Genomic DNA, 22,221 nt, shown 5'->3' with positions numbered 1-22,221 from the left:
AGCCATGGATGATGTATCAACCACCTTCTCTATCCAACCCAAAGAGCCAAAGAGCCTTATGTAAAGTAGGTCCTAATTGGTTTTTTTTTTTTTTTTTTTTTTTTTGGTATTGGGGATTGAACTCGGGGGCACTTGGCCACTGAGCCACATCCCCAGCCTTCTTTTGTATTTTATTGAGAGACAGGGTCCCGCTGAGTTGCTTAGTGCCTCGCTCTTACTGAGGCTGGCTTTGAATTCGCAATTCTCCCGCCTCAGCCTCCTGAGCCGCTGGGATTACAGGCATGCACCACTGCACCTGGCTGGTATTTATTAAACTATTCATTTATCCAGAACCATTTGCTCAGGGTCTAGTGTGTGCCAGGCACTATTGCAGGTGGTGAAGCCTGAGCAGCAAGGAAAAAACAAACACAAATAAATGCACATCCCAGTCCTCTGCGATGACACTGATTAAAGTAGAGGGATCTGCCTGTTTCCTTGCCCATCTTCTCACTGAGAGCACCAGAAGGGCAGAGGCCGTCACTGTCACATCCCTGGCACTGTGTACAGCTCCCAAAGCAGGAGCCATGCCTACGGAATGAATGCAGGAAGGATCGCAGTAGCGGCAGATGCCACTCACTAGAGGCTGCCCACCAGGCTCCGGGCTGCTGCTTCCTGCACGTTAATTATCCCATGCTCTCGCCAGCAGCTCTGGGGACGGGAGTGCTTTGAAGTGGCTCCTGCAAGTTATCCTTTTGGTGACTCTTCCCTTTGGCCTAACGGAAGTGCCCAGCTGGCAATGCTAACATCATCAGCTTCCCTTGCAGCTAGGGTGGCCATGTGACCATGTCTGGCAAAAGACATAGGCAAAAGTCCACTGGGTGGGGTTTCCAGGAACTCTGTTGTTTTCCTGATAAGAAAGGCAAACTCTAGGCTGGGGCTGGGGCTCAGGGGTAAAGCGCTTGCCCAGCAGGTGTGAGGCACTAGGCCTGATCTTCAGCACCATGTAAAAATACAAAAAATAAAGGTATTGGGGGGAAAAAAGGCAGATTCAGAAAGCATGTAACCTTTCCAACCTTTTCCTGCCTAGAATTCAGGTGTAGACTATGGAGATGGAGCAGCCACTTTGTCATCCTGAGAATGAAAGACACTTGCTAAGAATGACCAGGGAGAGAACTGCCACGCTGGTCCTGGCCTGCCTGCCTGGATTCTTGCTACACAAGAGCAACCTCCTGGGTGCTTATGCAAATATTTGTTTTCTTCTGTTACATGCAGTCAAGTGCAATTCCAACTGATTCAGTATTATTCTAACAGGTGAGACTCAGTGAGGTCAAGTAATTTTACCAAAGTCACACAGCAAGTAGACGGATTTAGAATTGGCTACCAGGTCTAATGCTGAAACCTGGTCTTACTCGGCTACCTGTGCACTTCGTTGCTGCCTCTGGTCCTGAGTTTTGTGGAAGGCCCTCCCCTAACTGTCTCTCCTCTGCTCCTTCCTGATCACTCTGGGGTCTTCTCTAAGTTCCGCTGGAGTTTCCTCTCTTATCTGGCCACACCCCTCACTACACACAGGTCCAGGTCCTCCTTTCAAAACTGTCCATCTCAAGTCCCGGGATTCTGCTCAGACCCCAGTAAGGCACGCCCTCCCTCCTCTACCTGGCCCTCACCTGGCCCACCACCTGCCTGCCGAGGGGCCCACAGCAGACCCTCAGCTCACCTTGCAGACAGCTGTCCTGGTCCCCTGCACCTACCACCAGAGTGATCCTCCTGATAGGACCTGGTATTCAAGGCCTCTAGGGTCTGGCTTCTGTCCCCACCCCCTCTGTCCCTTGACCCCGACCAGCACTCACAGAGCCAGTCCCAGCTCATCCTTCAGGCCACAGTGAGGCTGTCTCTGACCACCCTGCCTCATGTAGGCACCCGCCATCGCTACCCATGTGACCCTGCCCTCAGCCCCTGGGGCTACTGGGGCACAACCCAGAATCTTGCTAGTTTGCTGTGGTGTGTGTCAAGCACCTTGAGGGCAAGCAGCGTGCCCATCTTTGCTGCCAGTTTCCCCAGTGCCTGGCTTCAAGCTCAGCATCCGGGCTCCCTCGGGAGGTGCTGAATGGAGCTCCGACTTGCTTCCCACGACTTCCCGCTGCCCACTTTCTACTCCAGCCAAACTACTCGCGCTTCCCAAGGCCTCCTACTGTGGCTGGCACCCAGCCCCCACCTCGCCGCTCAGCCTCCATTGGACCCTGCCTGGCCCGCCCCGTCGCTTCCATCCATGGGGATGTGGGGATGTGCGGGTGGGCATTCCAGACTCTAAGGGGAAATGAGACCTGGGCCAGAGCCATGTGCGCAGTGTGTGTGTGTGTGTGTGTGTGTGTGTGTGTGTGTGTGTGTGTGTGTGGCCATCTACACTCTGCTCTGGATGTGGCCGCCTCCACCTGTCCTTGTTCCTGCATTTCTACCACCGGTTGACCTTATCTAAGTCTGAAATGCCCCAGGATTCCCTGGGTAGCCACAGCTGTAGGCAAGGAGAAGGAAAGCCATCGTCTCTACTAGGCCACCATAATGTGCCAGTTTTGGTGACAATGATGATGAGAATAATTATAGCGACTAGTATTTGTGGAGCGCTTAGCGAGTGCCAGCACCACCCTCAGGCTTTTCATCAGGCAGATCCTATTATTCCCCCCATTTTACAGATGAAGAAAAAGAAGCTCAGAGAGGTGGAGCCACGTACGGAAGGTCACAGAGTCAGGGAGTGGTCTGGGGCTGCTGTCTGCCAGGTGGGCTGGGCCACACCCAGGTACCTTGGCTGGGGGAGGAGGCTCCTCTGGCACCTCCTGAGCCAAAGGCTGGGAGCCGACTGGGCCGGTCAGACTTACCCCCGTCTGCAAGGCTGGGGGACAGCAGCCCCCGGAAGAGCAGGCCCGGGAGCCGCAGGGTGGACGGAAGTCGGCGAGCCTGGGCTCTGCTTCCCCGCCGAGGCTGAAGATTTCCCAACAGCCGGGGCCAAATTTATCTGCCAATCCCCCGAAGAGCTGGTCCCAGCGTCTGTCTGGAAATGTCAGCCCGTGTGGTTGGAGGAACCGCGGGGAGAGTTTTCCTCTAAATAGCAGGAAGCATATGGGAGGCGGATGGCGCCCGACGCCCCAACCTGCCAACTCTTGCTCAAGTGGGAGCTAAAAGGGGCCCAGAAGGGTCTGGAATTCCTGCCACCTCCCAGGGAGAGGAGAGCTGGAGACAGAGACCGTGGCAACGAGGAGGGCAGAGAGCGGTCCTGAAGGACAGCCAGGCAGGAGCACCCCGACGGGCAGAGGAGCCCGAGGCTCTGGGATGGAAGTGACAGGCCCAGGATTTAGCACATCGACCACAGTCACTGAGCACTGGCTCTGTGCCAAGTCCGGCTTAAGCACTTGACTTAGATGGTTCCACTCAAACTTTGTGATCAACTCTGAGGTCGGGGCTTCTGTTGTCCCTTTAGAGGGGATGAGGAAACTGAGGTTCAGAGTAGTAAGAACCTGAAATGAGACTTTATGGGCTGGAAAGGACCTTCCAGATCCTCAGTTGAGTCACAAATATTCTACAGACTCTCTGCCAAGTTGTGGTGGAGCTGCAGTTGGATACTCCCAGTCATGGGAGCTCGCCACGCCCTTGTCACCCACCTGCCGGCAGCTCTTGTATCTACATTGTTCTTCCACCCCAACCTGGAATATTCCCCCTGGAGCTTTCTGGGAGCAGACCCTGTCTCCCCAGCACAGAGACGGAGCAAGGCCCCTTGCCATCCCAGGACCTTCCCCTGGCCTTCTGGTGGCCTGTCAGCACCCTCCTCCACCTCTGCGCTGACTGTGGTGATCAGAGCAGCCGCAAGTCACCAAGCATTTGCTGAGTGCGGCACCATGCAGAGCCCGCCCAAGCCCTGGGAGGGACTGACCTCCTCCACTTCCCAGAGGAGCAAGCTAGGCTGGCAGGGAAAGGTCCCCTCGTCGTTCCACAGACATCCGGTGACCTTAGAGGTCACTCCAAGCGGCTGCTCTAGGTCTTAAGAACTGTCCCCCTAGGGACACTGAGCCAGCTTTTGTCAGGTTTCACCTAGCCACAGTCCATAGGCTCCTAAGGCCACCCTCCTCCCAGGGTAAAATCGGACCCTCTCCCCTCGGGAACACCCAGTGCCCAGGGTCATGGAATCTCCCTGATGAGCATCCTCTGTGCCATCCCATGGTCCTGCCCTGCCCACTGTCACACCAACCACAGTGCAAGCCAGGGTCTTTCTGAGGCCCAGACCTGCTCTACCCAGACTCCATTCTCCCCTAAGGACCAAATTCAAACTTCCCACCCCAAAAGTTGAGGCCTTCAGAACTCCAGCCTCGGTGGACCTCAGCGCTGTCCCCGCCATCCCTCACACCCTGAAGCCTGGAGCAGGTGAGGGGTCGCAGAGCCCGGCTCTACCTGGCTCAACACTCCGGCACCTCCCTCTGAAGACTCCCCACTCGTCCTTCAAGACTGTGCCCAGGGCAGGGCCGCCTGCTTTGGCTGGGAGATCCCTGGGCATGAGGCCCCTTCCTCTGAGCTCTTGGGTGTCACCTGTCATGGCTGACAGAGACACCTCCCTCCTTGGTTGTGCCAGGGAGTCCCCGGGACAGGAGCTGTTCTAGTGGATTTTTGGAGCCTGCTGTCTGGCCCAGCGCCCGGCACGTGGCAGGCGCTAATAAACATGGAGTAGAGAATCGATGACTAAATGGGGACCATGGAGCACTGTCAAGGATTAGACATGACCCACAAAACAAGGCTGGACAAGTCATAGCTGTGCTCAGAGAGGAAAAATACTGCCATTAAAATAGTCGCAAGACATCCGATTAGTGAAGATTTAGAAGGGTATCAGGGACGGGCTGAGTTGACTGGAGTTTCTACAGAAAACACTGTCAGGCCTGATGCATGAAGTGACCAGGTCTCACCTGACGTGGGGAGGACTGGAGAAGGGCTGCTGAGGGGGCGAGAGTGGGAGACACTGGGCTCCCGTCCTAGCCCTGTCTCTAACCTGCTCTGTGTTGTTGTGTAGGTAGCTTGGCCTCTCTGAGCCTCAGTGTCCTTGTTTGTAAAATGCAATAAGACACTGAGGAGTTGGCTGAGGCAGCTGATGTGCGTCCAAAGATCCAAACGCTTCCTCCACTGTTAAGCATGACTCCCTGCCCCTCATCTGAACTCCCACTAGGATTTGCAGACTCCAGGGCTCCCTAGTCTTTGGACCCTTGAGCTGGGAATGTGGCCCTGCCCCCTCTCCTGGCTCGTTGTTCATTAGATGCCCTCAGACCTGGACGGCGCCAAGATCCTGGGCTTGATCCTGTGCCTAACCAGCAGCGGAGGTTGCTGGGAGTGGGTGCTCGTCCCTGAGGTCCATACTTTGGGACAGGAATTCTGACTCAGGTGGGAGCATGTAGGCCGGAGGATATTTAAGTCCACTGAGGGGCCTCAGCTCCTTCTCTCCTTTCCACATGGGGCTTCAAACTGACCCCTCCAGGCTGAGCTCCCAGCACGAGGCAGAGAGCCCCTGACACCCCTCCTCCCACAACACCTCCCCAAGGCTCCCTACTGCCTTCAGGGTCAAGTGCACACTCTGACCCTGGCAATAAAGGCCCTGTGGCCCTGGCCTGCCCCTTATCACCTGACGGTTGTGTCCCCACCTCGGACCTCCAGTCCTTGGAAGGTGGCTTCTCTTGCCCAGTGTTTTCTTGGCACTCTGCGTGGCTGCTCAGCCAGAGCGTCAACCTCTCCAGGTAGCTCCTCGCAGCGGGCCCTTCTGTGTCCCCAGAGGGAACTGTCCCTCGCATGAGGTCTGCATCTTTGATAGTTGATAAGTCACTTGTGTGTGTCTCTTTCTCCCTCAAAGCTGCAGACCTCATGCGCCGGGACAGTTCCCTCTGGGGACACAGAAGGGCCAACGTCTCCGGAGCTACCTGGGGCTGCAGAGGTTCTGACGCTCTGGCTCTGAGACTGAGGCTGCCTCGTGAGCTGGCTGGAAGGTCTGGGCTCAGGACTTCCTTTAGCAGTGGCACTGTTTTTTTCTGATTATTATAAAAGTTGTGCATCCTGGGAAATTCAGATAATTATGGAGGAAGGATGTGCTGGGTCTGGCCACCATTTGGCCTGCTTTAGTTCCCAGCTGCATTTACTGTGGGGCCCCCCCTTCCTCACTTTCCTGAGGATCTGGTGGTGTTGACTCTACCTCCAGTGAGGGGATGGTGGCCTAGGCCTGGGCCACCAATCAGAGCACTGAACTCCCCCCAACCACCAATTGGTCGAGGGGCACATCCCTCAGATTTCACCAATTAATGCTAAGACTCACTTCTGGGACTTGCATCTGAGTTATCTGGGAAGAAGTTTTGCTTGCTTCTCTGGACAGGTGTCTCATCACCTCTGCAAAGCTATCGACTTGAGCCTAAATAGTATTTCCTGTTGAATTTCATACAGGAGAGCTCTACCAGACACAGGCACCACCCTGAGGAAGAAGGGTGAGGGAATGGTGAGAGAAATCAGGTCCTGGTGACACTGTCTGAGCCCCTAGATCCAGCTGAGCCTGACACTAGATAAAGCTCTGGACTTTACAGTTATTAGCCAGTAAGTTCCATTTTTGTTTAAGTCAGTTTAGGATGAGTTTCTGTCACTTGCATTTGGAAATATTTTGAACTATGTGAGCAAAAATAAAAATAGTTTGTCCATTTCTCCCTTTCCAGAGGAAACCACTATAACAGTTGAATGATGATGTCCTCCCAGGCATGTATATTTTTTCACTATGATGGAAAAAAGTAAATATCTGCATAGATATCCCGGGCCTCCTCCCAAGTCCTACGACTCAGAAAAGACTCCAAAGCCAGTTATCATACAATACACACCGTTTTTCAACCTCCGATTTCCCCCGCTTAGCAATGCACCATGGACCTGTTTCCATGTCAACAATATGGACGCACAGCACCGTCTCCACAGCCGTGGAGAATGCTATTGTCTGGCTGGACGTAATTTATTTCACCATCTCTCACAGATAGGTAATTGGACAGTTGCTAATTGATCACCATCAAGAGAGGGGCAATGAACTTGTAAAATGCACATGTTTGCATTTGCTGGATTATTCATGTTAAAGACTCCATGATTCCAAGAGTTTGACATTAGCATAAGTTTCTCTGCCCAAGATTTAAAACTCTCTGAGTGTCCGGAAGGCAGTTTTTCCAGGTAGGTTTCGTGATGGTTAAAAAAAAGAAAAGGCAACTCCAGAGCCAGGCACCCCCATAAGAGCAGCCTGGCCGAGGGCCCGCTGGCAGAGCAGGTGAGTGGGCTGGGTGGCCTCCAGGGATTCTGGCTGGCCTGGGGTCCAGCTGGCCATGTGTGCAGAGCCACACTGCTCCCTCCCTGGGCCTCGTCTCCCAACCAGATAGGACTCTTAGTGACTGAGGGGAGAGGAGAGTCTTGGGAGCCCTGGTGGGACATCAGGAGCACATAGTAGGTGCTGCCTCTGGCAGCCACTGTGGGAATATCAGCAGCTACCAGCAATGCTACGCTGGCACTGTGCTCACCCTATACATGTCCTGACTCATATAAGCCCCACAACCACCCTCAGATGTTATTTTTATCTTTGTTTTGCATAAGAGAAAATGTAACCTCAGAGAGAGTAAGTTACTTGTCCAAGGTCACACAGCGAAAACATGGTGGAAATGAGGTATGACCCAGATTGACTGATTCCACAACTGCACACCTTATCCTATTTTATTGGGGTCAATCGTAGGAGAGGAGAACTGCCCCAGGTAGAACTGTGGGGACCCTAAATGTTCCTGTCCCTCCCCACAAGTTCTAACACTCAGGAAAGACTCCAAATCCCCCAAAGTATAAAGATGACAACAAAGATCACCCTCGTCTCCACCCCCAGGAGGAACACTGAGAACGATTTTCAGAAACACACACAGTTCTTACAAAAATGATATCATGCTCCCCATGCTGTTTTATAACCTCTTTTTTTTTTCTAAACTCCACAACACACTATGAAGTTCTTTCTGCAACAATAAATTTAGATCCACGGCCCCATTTCTAGCAGCTGCAGCAGGCGCCACAGTCTGGCTTCAGTGAAATGGATTTAACTAGTCCCTTGGCGATGAGCAAATGGGTTGTTCCCGATTGTCCTACTACAACGACGCCACAATGAGCGCTCTCTAGCACGCAGATCCGAGCTGTCCCGCAGGTCTCCGATGCCACCTCCTTGGGGAGGCCTTCTTGGACAGTCCCCTGTGATGTAGAGCAGGGCCCCTACCTGCCAATCTTGGGGACTGGACTTGCTAATTTCCTTCCTGAGCTGATGGAGTCTCTTCTCATTCCGTTTATTTATTCAGGTGATTGTATAACACCTGCCCCTCCCGTGCTGTGTCCTCTAAGGGGTTTAGACGAGCAGGGACAGGTCTCAAGAGATGTCCTTGGGACGCATGAATGCCTCTGGCTGGTGCCCCATCAGCAGAGCAGGCCGACCTCTTCAGGGCTTGCAGAAGCCGTGGGTCATGCCACCCTCCATGCCATGTCCCCAGTGGCAGTTCAGGGACAGGCAGATCTGCCTTAGAACTTGATTGCAGTCACATGCTGCTTGGAGCTTCTGTGCCCAGGAGGCTGCTCTGCCAGGGGCCCCCCAGTGAACAATGCTCGCTGCACACACAGGACACCGGGCACAGGGGCCAGCACAGTGCTCCACCACTCACGGGCCGTGTGGCCTTGGGTCAGTCGTTTCTCCTCTGCAGACCTCAGTCCCCTTATTGGCAAAATGGGGCAAATAAGGCTAATCTCATGGTGACATTCTAGGGTTTAAAGAAGATAAGGGGCGACACAGAGTAGGTGCTCAGGATGTGACAGGCCCACATCCAGTGAGTTAAGAGGTTGGGTCTGCCTCTGCCTCATGTGGGTGGCCTCTCTTCCAAACTTCGGTGAGACCTGAGTGTGCCCTGGCCCGTTCCCTGGGCTAGGGGTGTCCCATTCCTATTCTGTAACACTTGTTAGATGGCTGAATGTTCTGCTCTGATCCTCGTCAGAGTCTCAGACCCCTCAGCTGCCTATGACCTTGACACCTGTCTGGCCTCTCAAGCCTCGAAAATCTAAGAGGCACAGACACTGGAGGAGCGAGCGGAGGAACCTCGCCCTTCAGGGGCAAATTCTTGGCCCCATTCCTGCACGGGGGCTGTGTCTGCATGTCTGGTTGCTCCTCCTACCTCCCCGACTCTGAGACCACATGCCAAGTAGCCTCACCTCTGAAGGCCTTACTGTCCTCCTCTGTAAAATGGGTAGAATGAGAGACTCCACAATGAGTCAATGAGAGAAAAGTAAAATACTTGGTAAGGAGCCTGGCGTTTGATAAGGACTCAACGAATGGTAGCTGTTTTTAGTCTTTCCACTATGACAATAATACAGAGAGGAAAGTGCCCGAAACAAAAATGTTGAGTGCAATGATTTCTCACAAAGCAGAGCCTGTGGGCCCAGTGCCCGGGGCCAGAGCAGCACTGTCGCCCCTCCCAGGGCCCTTGCCCCTCGAGCTCCTCACTCCTCTTTCTCCACAGAGCGAACTGCCATCCAGACTTTGATGAGCTGTTACTATGGTTAATAAGTCAATGAAAAAATAAGCCAACATGTGGCCACCCTGCTCGGATCCAGCCAGCTCCTAGGTCTGGCCACCCCGGGGACCCCATAGCCCTGGCTGCTTCTGCCCTGGGCACAGAGACTCCATCCGATTTCCCGGCTTTGGCTGTTCTTTAAATAACCAGCTTGTTAGCAAAATAGCAGCAGTAACACCTCCCTCGCGCCGCCCCGGCCTCCATCTTTCCATGCGATGCTGACGGCTGCTCCCCGGCTCGTGCCAAGGAATCCCGTTCTCCGTCACTGGGCTACACACGCCAGGGGCTGCCAGCTCGGCTGCGTCCCCATGCCTGGCCCAGGGGCGGAGGTAGGCAGAGTGGCAATCCTTTTCAGGAAAGGCTGAGCCTCGCTCGGGGGTCTGAGCCTCAGTCTCCCCTGCCTCCCTCGGCCCCTGCAGTTTAGCTGAGCGGGTGGTTGAGCAGGATGAGGCCAGGGCTGCTCGCCTACGCCTGGGGAGCTGGCCCATGCCTTCCTTGGACACAACCAGGCACGTCCGCCACGACCGAACTTCATGGGCACTCACAGCTCTCAGACTGAGATGTCCTTATCACTGGTGTGACAACAGCTCCTCCGCCAAATGCAACAGCTGTCTGCGGCTGCGACGACAGACCGGGGGTGGGGGGGTGGGGTGGGGGTAGGGGGGTGGGGGTGTTGGGGGAGCCGGGCTGGGGGCTGCTAATTAATAGGGCCCTTTTCACAGTTATTAATAATAAGGCTGGCACCACCCGCTCCTTGTTCTCTAAGAAGCACTTCTCCATTATATTATCGAAGCCAACTTCACGGGTTTTTTTTATTCTCCTTGACATTTGCATATTATACATATTTACAAGTCTTTCCCCTTCTCCTAACTATCCCATCAGGGAGGCCCGGCAGCTGTTGGCAGATGAGAGGACGGGGACAGAGGGCTGGCTGCCCTGCGGAAGCCGAGCTCACTGCAGGCCCCTGGGGGCAGCAGGAACCCCAGCTGGCCCGAAGGCCACAGCCCCTGGGTCCTTCTGGCACGTGGGTGGATGGAGGCGAGGGGCTTCCCTCCTCTCCACCCTCTTCTTTCCTTCCATAACTTTTACTGTGCACCCCACTGAGTGCCAGGCCGTGCCAGCTGTGGGCTGCCAGCTCCTGTCCCCAGCCCCAGCCTCACTGAGCCTCATGCGGCAGCACCTTGGCAGGGGGCGTGAGGACGCGATGGGATAGAGAAGCCTCAGGTGCTGTGCGTGACACCGAGGGGCCCGAGGAGGCGGCTCCTGTGCGTGGAGCCCCTGCAGGAGGGATGGTGAGCCCGTGGGGTGGTAGATATGGGGGTGGCGGCAGAGACAGGCAACCCGGGCCTCATCCTGTGGGGGTTAGGCAAAGTGGAGCTGAGGAGCAGGAGCTCCCAGCAGGGGGCTGCCATCTCAGGGCCACCAGCACAGTCCCTGCTCCCTTCCCTTCCTGACACTATCTCAGCACCTGCTCCAGTCTGGCAAGAGCTGGCTTTTGAGGTGGTCAGAGTTGGGCTGCTGTGCATTCTGAGGCAAGTGTCTTCTCCTCTCTGAGGCTGTTTCTTGTAAAATGGTTGCGATCACCACGCCCACTTCCTGGGTTGTTGGGAGTGCAGGATACGACAAGCCAGTTAACTACAAATTGTGCCCAGACGTAGGAAAGCTCTCGTGGAAGTCCCCTTGCCAGCATGTGGGCGCCAGCAGGTGGGAAGGCTGGGCATTTCCCAGCTGTGGCGGGCGGGTGAGTGGGTTAGGCCAGGCCTGCGGGCACACTCACTTACCAAGCAGGGAGCTGTGAGGGCAGGGAAAGGAGACCAGCCGGTGCACAGCAGGTGTCACCTCAGGAGCAGGCGCTGGACCAAGGGCTGGCACACACATTCCTCCGGGCACACATCAGAGGTGCTGGCGGGAAGCAGCATGGGACAGGGGCCCCGCTAGGTCCTGGTCACCCCTGGGGCTACCAGGCACCCAGCAGAGGGAGGAACCCGTGCCTGCAGGAATGGGGGAGGAACACTAGTTAGAAGGCACCCAAGATGAGCCCTCCACTTTGAGACCCTTGGATGGGCTCTGGGGACACCAGGGAGGGGACAATATGGAGCAGTTGTCATGGAAACCTAAGTGTTTGTACAACACTCCATTTTCCAAGCACCCTGGCATCCCAGCTTCTGTGGCCCCCACGTTGTTTTTTTAGAGGGACATTTGCATGTCATGCATATTTACGACGCCTTTCCCACCGCCCACAGAATCCCCACAGCAGTGGGGAAGCTGGGGTTCCAAAGCCCCAGCTCCCTCCCAATTGTGCATCTCCCTCCTGTTCCCTGGGTGAAGGGCATCAAGAAAGGGGCTGGAGTAGCCCTGTTCTGAGTTCAAATCTTAGCTCGGCTCCTCACTTGCTGGGTGACATGGGGCAGGCAGCTTCCCATCTCCCAGCCTCAGTTTCCCCACCTGTCACGTGTCCCCCTGGGGGTTACCACGAGGGTTCTGGAGACAGCGCAGGCAGAACGACTGACATGAGGCCCAGGCCCAGCAAAGACCCTTCAAAGAGGCTCCTCCTGCTCCCTGCACCAGGAGCAGCAGGCCCTACCGCAGGGCCCTGTCACACCTCCCACATGGCACTTCTCGGAGGGAAGCCAGGTGTCCCTCTCCACCCACCTCTGCTGAGCAGGTGCCACTGTTCTGCCTAGATCTTTAAATCACAGGAACGAGATGCCCCGGGAGGGAAGAAGGGCCCCTGCATCCATACTCCCTCCTAGAAGTCTCTTGGCTGCCTGGGCGGCCTCAGAAGACACCCCTGGCCTCTGCCTCCCATCTGGACCAGCAGATTGGGCGGAAGCCCAGCAGTTAGGCTTCCCATCCCGCAGGCCTACAGGGGAGGTGCAGGCCAGTGTACTGTGGAGCCAGCAGAGGAGCAGCTGCTGGCAGGAGGGCTGCCTTCCTCACCTGGCCGTGCTGGGGACTGCAGAGCCCTCTGTTCCCTCCCTGGACTGCCTGGGAACCAGCGCTCCCGCACCTCAGCACCGACTCTGTGCCCAGCCTGCACCAGGCACCAGCTTGTTTCCTCCACAGAGACCCTATTTTGCAAAGGAATGACCTGAGGCCCATGGAGCTGGTGTGACTGCACAGGAGGGAGGAGGAGGGCAGGGCCTGGGATCTGGGCACCTGACCCACGTCCACACCTGCCTCCCTGTGAGATCGGCCCCGGCCCACAACCAGGCAGAACACCCAAGCCTTCAAGTAATGGGAAAAGAAAATACCAGGTCCCCAAACAGTCTGAATTAGAGGACCTGGATTCTCAAAGATGCATAAAAGATTTCAAGATGCACCAGAGGGCGGGAAAATCACCAGTGCATGAGCTCTCAGTGCTTGGGAAGATGAGATCTCCACCAAGTTGTCATCTTGAGCCAAATTGACCCAGGGCCCCAGCTGGAGGAAGAGATGACAGCAGGGTGGGGAGCCTCCTGGGCGGCACAGGGGGCAGTCTGGGAGTCCCTGTCACAGAGCAAGGCTCCCTGATGTCCCCTCTATTGGCTCAGGTAAGCACACAGGCAGTCGCAGAGTCCCTGCTCGCTGGATGCCGCGCGGATTCTGCAACGTCTGACAGAGATGACTTCGAGAACATGATGCCGAGTGAAAGCAGCCAGACCCAAGACGACAGGACGAGCGCGATTCCACGCAGAGATGCGAAGCACAGAAGCTCTGGGGGGACAGAGAGTGGGGTGGTGGCTGCCTGGGCTGCCCGGTGGGAAGCCTGGGCGGGAATGATGGCTAAGGGGTGCAGGGGCTTCTTTGTGGAGTAATAAAAATGTCCTAGAATGGGTTGTGGTGATGGACACACAATGCTGCAAATATATTCCAAGAGCCAGTGGGCTGGACACCAAATGGTGAGTGCATGAGATGGGAATTATCTCGGCACAGCTGCTAAAACAGCCCGACACTGGAAATGGAAAAGGCTCTGCAGCTTCCCAGTGGGCAGCCCCCCCAGGGAGCCCCGTGCTTCCCTTGGAATCCCGCTGCGGCCCAGGAAACCAGAGGCTCTCCCACCAAGCCCTGTTCCACAGACCCTCTGTCCCAGAGCTCGCTGCTCTTCCCGAGCCCCAGCGCCTGGCCAGGTCAGGCCCTCAGTCAGGCTCCTAGGGCTCCCTCATTCCTCCTGCGCACTCCCGCTGCTGCTGGTGAGAGACCTGCACTTCCAGCACCATCCATGGATGCCGCCTCCTCCGTCACAGGGGGCGCTGCCCCAAGGCAGGGCCCATCTTCAGCTTGCCCATGGTGCCAGCGCTCAGCACAGCGCCTGGCACACAGCAGGCACTTGGGAAATGATTGTGGGCTGAATGGATGAGTCAGAAATCCAAATCCAAGGGGCTCACTTGGCCTCCAGTGCTGGCTCCACCACCTGCTGGCCATGTGACCCTGGGCAAGTCATGTCACTGCTTCAAGTCTCAAGCCTACCTGAGAGGAGCCAGCAAGGAAAACGAATGATGAACATAGAAAGTCCTTATGAAGAGGCTTCTTCCACTGCTGCCTCAGGCCACGGAAGCCTGCCCTTCTAGCCACTCCTGCTTGAGTCCTGGAGTCATCCTTGATGCCTCCCCACATCCCCCCATCCAGGCCATCAGCAGTTCCACAAGATCCACCTTTATAATATGTCAGGAAGCTGATGCAGCCCCTGCACTGCTGCCACTGCTGTGCACCCAGCAACTAGCATCTCTTCCCGGCGTCTTTGGTGTCTGCTCAGGTCTGCTGCTTCTACCCTTGCTCCCAACACAGAAACCAGAGTTTTCAGGTTAGACTCAACTCTGTCGCTCCTCATCTTTACACCCTCTAGGGTCTCTCTTCAGCTTTAGTAGAAGTGGCCAGTCCTCCAGAAGCCACAGGTGAGCCACACCATCTCCATAGCCACCCTTTGCCCCAGCTGCACTGGTCCTCATGCTCCTCATCAAATATTCTACTGGGGGCCTTTGCACTTGCTCTTCCTCTCCCTGGGCCTGGGCCCAGTTTCCATGAGCCTCCCCCCTCACTTCCTTCAGGAACTTTGCTGCTGCTGACCTCATCCGTGAGAGGAAGCTTGGCACCTTGGGGAGGACTTTCAACTTAAGAGCAGGGACCAGGGGCAAAAATGCGGGCTTCACCAGTTATGTAGCTGAATAACCCCGGGGGCAAGTGTCTTGACTTTTCTGTGACTCAGTTGCTCATTTCTGAAATGAGGGTGGATCCAGCCCTGTCCTTGATGGCTGTCGTGAGGCTCAGGTGACGCTGGTGAGCGCGGCCCACTTGTCTGCTGATATTGCTCCCTGGCCACCCCGCCCAGCCCCCCAGCCCGGCCCTCCTGCTTTCTCTTCCTGGCTAGTGTCCTCACAGACAGGCCAGGTCATCCGGTAACTTAGCCTGGCTGCGGCTCTCCCACTGCCGTGCTGGCCCCACGGGGCAGGGACCGTCTGTCCAGCTCATCCCCGCACACGGCACCGGAGGTGCTCAGTGACTGCGTCCTTGGTAAACATTCCAGTGCTGAGCAGACATCTATTTACCGACTGTCACAAGCCTGCTGGGTCCCCTCCCTCCTGTCACAGAGCAGACATTTCTCCCTTGGGCCCAGCTCACCCTCAGAGCTCCACATTCCTACGAGCAGCTTTCTAGCCACCCAGAAGTGGATACCTCACACTCTGCAGGTTCAAAGCCCGGGGTGGGACCTTCCCTAGAGACCTGACTTCATCTGTGGCGGGGTGCCGGTCACCCTCCTCAGCACCTGAGCAGGCTCCCATTCCCTTCCCTCCTCCTCTCTCGCAAACCCCGAATGTGAAACTCCAGCCCTGTCTGCGGTGAGGACCTCCGCACCTCTCCCATCCCCTTCCCCGCAGAGCCATGGCCCTGGCCTTCCAGCCACACAGCAGCTCCCTCCCTGGGCCCACGGTCTGCGTAGCAGCCAGAGGATGTTTGAAAACACAAGTGGAACCAACCAAAGCTCCACTCGGCAGCTCGGGAAGCCGGGATCCTGGTTGGCTCAAAACCACCAATGGGGCCGCTCAGGAGAACCTGACTCAGGGCTCCTGGGATGACGCAGCCCCCCCCAGTCCCAGATAAAACAGCACTTGTTGTCCAAAAATCTAATTTACAAAATGGATTGACACAGAACCTTTTAGCTCAATAAATATTTGTGGAGTTGAATTGAAATGGAAAAATCGTTTCTAAAAATAGCACTTACAGTCCCTTCCGCTCCTGCCCCACAAGCTCTGGCCTCCTGGCACTTCCACCTCCGGCACCGACTCCTCTCCCTCCTCTGCGGCCCCAAGAGGCTTCCCCCTCCCAGCCCTCTGGCCCAGTGTCCCCCCAGGCAGCAAGCCCCCAGGCTGGCCCATGACTCCAGTGACCACCCACGCGACCTTCAAGTCCCTGTGCGGCCTGGCCATGCCCCATTCAAGGCTGGTCCCCAGCTACCTCCTGGGCCTTTCCTCCGAAGCCTTCAGCCCCATGTCCAACACGGACCCTGTCACCATCTCCTCCCTGATGACACCCAAGTCCCCAAGATAGAAGTGTAGGCATCACCCAGGACCTGCCTTCCCCTCCCCAAATCTGCTGGTTCTGCCCTCAAATGTCTCTCAAAGGACCCTACCCCCACCCCGTGCCCAGTCTCCACCCCGGTGTTCAGTCCAGGCCCCTCCCCCTCAGGGAACATAAGCCTCATAAGCCACCCACCCACCTGTCCCTACCCATCCTCCACTCCCCCAACTGCCCACTGTCCATCTAGCTGCCCTGGACTCCCCTTCAGCCCTCACCCCCTCGGCCCCTCCAGCCACTCGTCAGCCACACATCAATAACCAAGGACTCTGATGCCTGGAGCCACATGCTGGACACCATGACGTGGAAATGACTTAGCCCTGTCCTTGGCCAGAGCTGAGCTGTGATGGGTGAACAGGAACCAGAGTTGGAGGGGAGTGGGGTGCATCTGAGCAGGGGGACAGATGGGGGCACAGACACGGCAAGGAAACACCTGGGTATCTAAGGAACGGACCAGACAGGCGGGAGGGACAGAGGTGGGTGGAAGGGCCACTGAGGCCAGCTCTGCCAAGGCCTGCAGAGCCAGGAAAGGAGCGTGGACCGCCTCAGGCGTGGATCCGGAACCAGATCCCAGCTCGACCGCCTGGTGGCTGGGTGACCGCGGAGGAGACCTCAGGGTTCCCTTCTGTAAAATGGAGATAAAGGGGCCGGGGTGGTGGCTCAGTGGCAGAGCACTTCCAAGCGTGTGAGGCACCACATAAAAATAAATAAGACAAAGGTAAAAAAAAAATGATAAAAATACAGTCACCAAGGCTGCTGTGAGGATTCAGGTGAGCGACTGCAGACTCACATCTCAGCACAGTGCCTGGGACCGCCCTCGACACACCCCAGACCCCACCGCAAACCTAAAGCCTTGGGAAGTGAAGAGCCCTATGTATGCTTTGTAATTTACCATGTGAACACATCTGTGATGGAGCTTGATGTCTAAATTAGGCATAGATTAATAATAACAGCTACTAATAAAATAGAATCATAACAAATATACTGTAGTAAAAGCTACGTAGACGTAGTCGATTTCTCTCTCAAACTCTAATCGCGCTGGCGACCTCAGCCACCTCAGTGTGCAGCTTCTTCTCTCTCCTGGTTAAGTGGGGAGCTCCCCACTTCTCACTTAAGGAAGCATGACCTTTGCCATATCCCCACTGCCAGCATCACTACTCAGGTGCCTTGGAGCCATTATTAAGTAAAATAAGGATTATGTCAACGCCAGAACTGTGACATCTCGACTGTGATCTAACACCTGAGATGGCTAGGATGGGCAGGTAGCCTACGCAGCAAGACACGGGGACGAAGGGGTGATTCATTCTGCTGGGACACAGCAGCACAGCTCAAGGCCTCATCACGCTACGTGAACAGGACACAACCTAAAACTTACACATTGTTCATTTCTAGAATTTTCCATTTAACTTTTTCAGCCTACCGTTCATAGCAGGTAACTGAAACTAGAAAGCCAAACGGGGGCAGGTGCTCCTGTCTATAGAAAACACTCAGTGAATGTGACCGCTCGGCAGCACACATATCATTAATATCCTCCTCAGCTAGCAGACAACAGTTTTCCCCAGAGGAGGCAGGTACTGGCCTCGATTGCAAATCCCCTACCTTGGCATCTGCTGCTCTGAAGGAGCTTTACTACCCCTGCCCAGGGTCCAGCCCTGCCCACCCTCAGGCTCTGGGCAGCCCCAGCCCCAGCCCCCACCCTGGCCTCACCTACCAACTGCTCTGAGCCCGGCTCTCCCACCACACGTCCCCAGTGCCCGGGGAGCTCCCAGTATGCTGTGCCCTAGTTTTGAGAAGCTTCGGTAGTTGCTCTGAGCTTTGCGGCCTGGGAGGCTTCCCCTCTGAGATCTTGGGATAGGAATGCTCTAGAACACTGGCCTGTTAATAGTCAGAGAGGCTCTTCCACACAGCACCAAGTGAGAGGCCCACAGCTTCCTCCTCTAACCCTCCCAGCCCTGCCAGGCCGCCTTGCCACCCATTCTACAGCTGGGGACACTGAGCCTTTGGTGGAGAAGGAAGTGACTTTGCCTGGGCAGCACAGGACGACGGCTGAGTAGGAATTTAGGCTCAGGTGGGTCAGGCTCCAGAGCCCCGGCATCTCCCCTGGACCTCAGAGGTGGCCGCCCCAGAATGATCCAGTTCTCCTGATGATTCAGTCATGCGTTTTTTTTTTGTTGTTGTTGTTTGTTTGTTAAGAGAGAGAGAGAGAGAATTTTAATATTTACTTTTTTTTTTTTTAGTTTTCGGCGGACACAACATCTTTATTTGTATGTGGTGCCCAGCACCGTGTGCCTACCAGGCGAGGGCGCTATCACTTGAGCCACATCCCCAGCCCCTCGGTCATGCGTTTTCAGAGCACTGAGGAACTGTCCGGGAGAGCTTTGTGCAGGACAGAAATGCTCTGACCTGTCGCACCCAACGGGGAATGACGAGCCACGCGCAGCAGCCACCGAGCACTGGAGACGGGACTGGTGCGACTGAGGAACTGCATCTTAATTTAATGTAAAGTTCAACGGCTCCTGTGGATGGTGACCGCCTGCTGGATTCCTCCAGCCAGGCAGCCTTTTAGCATTCTCAGCCCAACCCTGTGGGCAGGATGCTTGTAACCCACAGGACATTTTGTCATTGTGAGAGAGATTTCCGCCCGAGCCACCTGTTCCTGCTTTCATAAACTGAGGCTGCGCACACTTTCAGGTGAACTGCCTCGGAACAGCCCAAGGTCATTCGAGACTTACTTGGCCAGCGCCTGCTCTGAGCCCTGTGTTGGGGACAAGAGCCCACCCGCCTGTCCCAGCTCCCAGAGCTCAGCGCAGGGCAGGAGATGCGCGCTGCTAGGCTCTGAAGCAGGGCAGCTGGGCACAGGGACAAGGCGTCCGCTCCGGGTGGAGCCAGGCGAGGCTGCAGAGAGGAGGGGCAGTGACTCCCCGGCACTTCATGGTTTGCACTTCACACCTTGCCGCCACCACCCGGGGCTTGTGTTCCTGGGCATGGGCTTCACAGAGCGCGCCTTTCCTGAGTGAGCGGAGTGGGGCCGTGGCCGCGACCCCAGAGCCGTGAGCCTGAGCTAGTTTGGCCCCCAGTGTCCTCTGAATCTTCCCTTCCTGGGAAGGGTCACTCAGGAGTCGCCAGCTATGCCCAAATTTCCTTTTAGTAAAAGACCTGGGAATGGATGTCTTTAAATCCGCCAGAGGGCCAGTCCTGTAAGTCCCCAAACATTCCAGCTGTTCTGACAGAATCCGGGGCCCTTCACCGGCCACCAGAACTCTTCTGGGCTTGCTGGCTTCCAGAGGCCACGGAAGGCATCTCCCATAATCCCTTGGTTTCTCTTCCACATGCCCAGGGCAGCCGCAGGGCCCTGCCTCGGTGCCCTACTTTCCTCCTTCTGAACCGTTTTTAGGGCACACGGTGGTGCATCTTGTCCATCTTGGAAGACATTTCTCTGTACTTCCTGATGGCGCTCTTGCCTGGGGTCTCCGGGCTTCGGGAGCCCCAGTGTTTGCAGGCCCCACTGCGAAGGCCCAGCCGGGGCAGCCACAGCCACCCCCTCCCCCATCCAAGCCTCACCCAGTTCCTCATGGTTCTTTGAAACAGAAGCGGGGAACGCTTCTTGAACCCCTCTCTGTGCATGGTCCCCACTGGGCCAAGCTGAGTGATGAGCAAGCTGGTGTCCCTGGAACACCTGACCTGATGGTGGCAGGTGTGTAAACAGAGCTGGGGGGCTGCCTGGGAAGTGGCCAGGGCCACGGGAGCCCTGACCAGCCTGAGGGCCTACAGATACACTAAAAGGAGGGAGTTTGGGCTGAGCCCAGGAGGACACCCAGGAGAGCCCCAGCTGGCAAAGCAGGAAGGAGATGGGAGGCAGAGGGCAAAGCCAGGAAGAGGGCAAAGTCCTTCATATTTGGGGAACTCTAAGGGATTCAGCAGAAGAAGACAAGGGGACAGGGCTTGGAGCACGGAGGAGACTCCACACATCAAAGAAGCCCTGCAGTGCCAGACCGGGGTGTGGCCTTCTCCTTGGAAGCACCGGGGACCACCTCCTCTGACCACCGGGGAGACCAAGACTTGGTCAGGCTTGTGTGGGGAAGGGTTACCCAACAGCTCTGTGGGATGGCCTGCAGGCGTAGGGTGATCCAGGGGAGAGCTGGCAGTGCCCACTAGGTGGACCCATTAAGACTCATCAGAATGAACATGTAAAACAGGGAACTTTATAGTATATAAACTACACTTCAGAACCGCCCCCAGGGAGGGGATGCTGGGCACAGCCCCAGGACATCGGGAGCAGGAGGCACTGCTGGAATGTGGGCTGTGGGCGGGGAGAACTCCACAGGAAGGCCAGGGACACCCCTGGAGGCCTGGAGTTGGGGGTGTTGGGACACTGAAGCGCTGGAGTAGACCCGAGTTCCCTGGGGGAGTGGCCTGAGGGGAGAGGCTGGCCTGGACAGACTCCGTCCTCCACCACTGTCAAGGGCCGGGGGAAGACAGCAGGCTCTGGGGACAGCGGACCTGGAGGCCAGACCTCCTGCCGCTCGCTCACTGGCTGGGTAACCTCAGGTGAGCTGTTTAGCCTCTCTGAGTTGGCCAGGGGCCTCCCCTCTCCCACCCCAGGCAGCCTCTGGGTCAGCAGAGGCCTCAGGGAGGCCCAGGCAGTGAGGGCCTGCACCCCTCGCCACACCTGCTCAGGGGGCACTGAGCCACGCGGGCCGGAGCCTCTCCCACCGCCAGCTCCCTGCCACCTCCACAGGAAGCGCCTGGTGACCGAGGACTGGGTGCCGAGGACAGTGCTGCTGCTGAGCAGAGGGAGGGCGTGGCCCTGCTCTCTCCGCTCGCCCCCATCCCGAGATCCTCCTCAGGGAAACAGCAGGTGGGCACCGCCAGCCATGGTCAGACCAGACAGGGACGGGGTGTGTGTTCTGGAGCCTGGCCCGGCCACGCAGGGAGCCGGGCGCTGAAGGTCAGGCCGGGCATTGGCTGGTGGGGGCTGCTCCCAGGCCAACGGATGCAGACGGTCACCCAGGCCCCATGGCCCCTCTCATCAAGGACTGCTCTCCCCACGGTCCAGCTCTTCCTCCCACCCTAGCCCCCCAAGCTCATCTGAGACCTCACTGGTGTCCCACCCCACACGGGCGCTGTCTCTCAGGCGTGGGGACTGCTGCCGAGAGAGAGGGGCCCGCCAGGCCCAGGCCAAGCTGAACCAGGTTCAAACCTCCTGCAGGGGTCTTTCCTGTCCGAGTTGAACTTCCCGACAGTAGCTGTGACTTATGGACCTGATGACCCTGCGCCTGATCGCTCCGAACCAGGGTACAAGTTTAAGGAAGTTGTCCCCAGTTTGTTGATCAATTAAAAATCACACCAGAACTGTGCAGGGCAAACCATGACACTGAACACCTACTGTGCGCCAGAATTAATACTGGGCACTTCACACCTACCACAGTGACGGGGGCGTACCGCAGCCACCCTGCCTCCTGCCTGTCCCTCTGTCATGTTGGGCACGTTTCTGTCTCACAGCCTCTGCACTTGCTGGCCCCTGGCTTGGCCGTCCCTTCCCACTGGCAGCCTGTGCCCCTGGCTTTATCCAGGCCCTGCTCAGATACGCCCTCTTCTAAAATAGCGAATCCACCCAGATAAACTATTGCTCATTGTTTCCCATCGTCATACTTCTGACTACTTGACATTCTTTGTTCAGTGCCCTTCCCCCTCTAGAAAGTGAGCTCCACGAGAGCAAAGACTTCACTGTTCTGCTCACCGTCGAACCAGCATTCAAAACAGTGGTCACAATTCTTATTACATGCTCAATAAATATCTACTGGGTGAATGAATGAAGAGTAACAATCTCCAGTCAGATGAAGAAACAGAGTACATCATGCATTGCTAATGATCCCCCAATATCTCTTTTCTCCTTTTTCTTTAGTAACTGAACTCCAGAATTTTAGCTGGACACTTGGTTACCCAGAACATTCTACTTCCCTGCCTCCTCTGCAGCTAGTTGTGGCCATATGACTATGTTCTTAGTACAAGAACATAAACAGAAATCATATGTGAAATTTCTAGGAAAGTCAACTTCAGAAGTCACATGTAC

General features: G+C 56.2%; 1 protein-coding gene across 8 annotated transcripts in view; it reads right to left on the bottom strand.

Moving 5' to 3' along the window:
• Window positions 1-22,221, bottom strand: part of Dlgap4 (DLG associated protein 4) — a 173,669-nt gene that overhangs the window by 110,950 nt on the left and 40,498 nt on the right. For 7 of the 8 annotated variants that reach the window (XM_078051733.1, XM_078051735.1, XM_078051728.1 and 4 more), the window contains exon 2: window positions 11,378-11,587. The exons of the other annotated variant lie outside the window; for it this stretch is intronic. The gene's annotated coding sequence lies outside the window, so the exon portion shown is untranslated. The remainder of the gene's footprint in view (window positions 1-11,377; window positions 11,588-22,221) is intronic. 8 annotated transcript variants of the gene reach the window in all.

The sequence above is a fragment of the Ictidomys tridecemlineatus genome, chromosome 5 (assembly GCF_052094955.1).
Source record: "Ictidomys tridecemlineatus isolate mIctTri1 chromosome 5, mIctTri1.hap1, whole genome shotgun sequence".
NCBI lineage: Eukaryota > Metazoa > Chordata > Mammalia > Rodentia > Sciuridae > Ictidomys > Ictidomys tridecemlineatus.
Note: the sequence above shows the minus strand (reverse complement) of the source record. Positions and strands in the feature narration are given on the sequence as shown.